This window comes from Ovis aries, chromosome 2 (genome assembly GCF_016772045.2).
Source record: "Ovis aries strain OAR_USU_Benz2616 breed Rambouillet chromosome 2, ARS-UI_Ramb_v3.0, whole genome shotgun sequence".
Classification (NCBI taxonomy): domain Eukaryota; kingdom Metazoa; phylum Chordata; class Mammalia; order Artiodactyla; family Bovidae; genus Ovis; species Ovis aries.
Window position 1 is genome coordinate 33610409 of NC_056055.1, and position 2823 is coordinate 33613231.

Genomic DNA, 2823 nt, shown 5'->3' on the forward strand with positions numbered 1-2823 from the left:
CAGATCTTCATGACCCAGATAATCACAATGGTGTGATCACTCACGTAGAGCCAGACATCCTGGAATGTGAAGTCAAGTGGGCCAGAGAAAGCATCACTACAAACCAAGCTAGTGGAGGTGATGGAATTCAGTTGAGCTATTTCAAATCCCGAAAGATGATGCTGTGAAAGTGCTGCACTCAATATGACAGCAAATTTGGAAGACTCAGCAGTGGCCACAGGACTGGAAAAGGTCAGTTTTCATTCTAATCCCAAAGACAAGCAATGCCAAAGAATGCTCAAACTACTGCACAATTGCACTCATCTCACACACTAGTAAAGTAATGCTCAATATTCTCCAAGCCAGGCTTCAACAATATGTGAACCGTGAACTTCCTGATGTTCAAGTTGGTTTTAGAAAAGGCGGGGGAAAGTGAAAGTGAAGTCACTCAGTCGTGTCCAACTCTTGGCAACCCCGTGGACTGTAGACCTCCAGGCTCCTCCTTCCATGGGATTCTCCAGGCAAGAATACTGGAGTGGGTTGCCATTTCCTTCTCCAAGGGATCTTCCCGACCCAGGGATAGAACCCAGGTCTCCCGCATTATAGGCAGACGCTTTAACCTCTGAGCCACCAGGGAAGTCCAACCAGAGATCAAATTGCCAACATCTGCTGGATCATCGAAAAAGCAAGAGAGCTCCAGAAAAACATCTACTTCTGCTTTATTGACTATGCCAAAGCCTTTGACTGTGTGGATCACAATAAACTGTGGAAAATTCTTCAAGAGATGGGAATACCAGACCACCTGACCTGCCTCTTGAGAAACCTATATGCAGGTCAGGAAGCAACAGTTAGAACTGGATATGGAACAGCAGACTGGTTTCAAGTAGGAAAGGGAGTATGTCAAGGCTGTGTATTGTCACCCTGCTTATTTAACTTATATACAGAGTACATCATGGGAGACGCTGGACTGGAAGAAACACAAGCTGGAATCAAGATTGCCGGGAGAAATATCAATAACCTCAGATATGCAGATGACACAACCCTTATGGCAGAAAGTGAAGAGGAACTAAGAAGCCTCTTGATGAAAATAAAAGAAGAGAGCGAAAAGTTGGCTTAATGCTCAACATTCAGAAAACGAAGATCATGGCATCTGGTCCCATCACTTTGTGGGAAATAAATGGGGAAACTGGAAACAGTGTCAGACTTTATTCGGGGGGGCTCCAAAATCACTGCAGATGGTGACTGCAGCCATGAAATTAAAAGATGCTTACTCTTTGGAAGAAAAGTTATGACCAACCTAAATAGCATGTTGAAAAGCAGATACATTACTATGCCAACAAAAGTTCGTCTAGTCAAGGCTATGGTTTTTCCAGTGGTCATGTATGGATGTGAGAGTTGAACTGTGAAGAACGCTGAGCGCCAAAGAATTGATGCTTTTGAACTGTGGTGTTGGAGAAGACTCTTGAGAGTCCCTTGGACTGCAAGGAGATCCAACCAGTCCATTCTAAAGGAGATCAGCCCTGGGATTTCTTTGGAAGGAATGATGCCAAAGCTGAAACTCAGTACTTTAGCCACCTCATACAAAGAGGAAAAGACTCATTGGAAAAGACTTTGATGCTGGGAGGGATTGGGGTCAGGAGGAGAAGGGGACGACAGAGGATGAGAGGGCTGGATGGCATCACCGACTCGATGGACATGAGTCTGAATGAACTCCGGGAGTTGGTGATGGACAGGGAGGCCTGGCGTGCTGCGATTCATGGGGTCGCAAAGAGTCAGACAGGACTGAGGGACTGAACTGAACTGAACTGAACTAAAAAAAAACCAACTTTCCATCCTCCACTCATTACCCTCAAGCAAGCAGATAATCCCCTGACAGTGTCACACAGCTGTTTCTGTGACCTTGAGGCTGTGCACATGTCACAATGGGCAGCCACACTCATCTACTCAGCACTTCCTCAGCTCTGGCATGTGCCAGGCGCAGGGCTGGGCATGGGGTTACAGGGTGAATGAAGCCCTGCCCTGGCCCCAGGCACACAGATTCATGATAGAGTTGGCCCCTTAAAGAGAGAACTGTAAAGCAAGTGGTAAGTGAGAACACAGAGGAAGGAAAATGAAACCCGTCTGGGCTTGGCAAGGAAGGGGTGGGTGAAGCAGGAAGGAGAGAAAGGGATGGAAAAGAGCAGGACTGGGGACAGATGGCAGCTGTGTCCAGGGCTGAGCCCGGTCAGGACTTTCAGGCCTCCAGGAGGTCATGGGAAGCTGGCCCCAGGGCCGAGGCGTGAGCCCGTACAGTCCCCCTCCTCCCTGGGAGCCCTCTCTTCATCTCTGCACAGCCTGCCTTCCCCACCCATGCCCTCGTACTGCTCTGCCCTCACCGTGCTTGGCCTCCCTTCTCCTCCCTCTCCCCAAATGCAGCCTTGAGCGTTACAGCCTCAGTAGGATGAAAATCTGAACAATGAAGAGATCAAAAAAAAAAAAAAGAAAAGAAAAAGGCAGTGAACTTTCTCTCCCCTTTTCCAGTATCAGCTCACAGGGACAAGCTCTCTCTTGGGCCCAAACTGAATGATGGGAATAAATGAACCAGTCATGCGGGGTCCCATCCAAAGCTGCCAGATGTCACCTCCTCCCCCTGTCCCAACAGGCCTGTCAGTCCTCAAGGCCACTGTTCATCCAACCAGTGAAGGTCCTGAGCAGGCCCAGTTCCCTGGGGACCGTCCGCAGAGTTCGGAACAGTCAGCACAGGCAGCTCTCCAAAAGCCATTTCCTTGGATGGAATTGTTCCCTCTGATCCACCCTACTCTCTCCTACGCCCGCTGCTCGCCACCCAGCATCCTTCCTTCCTTC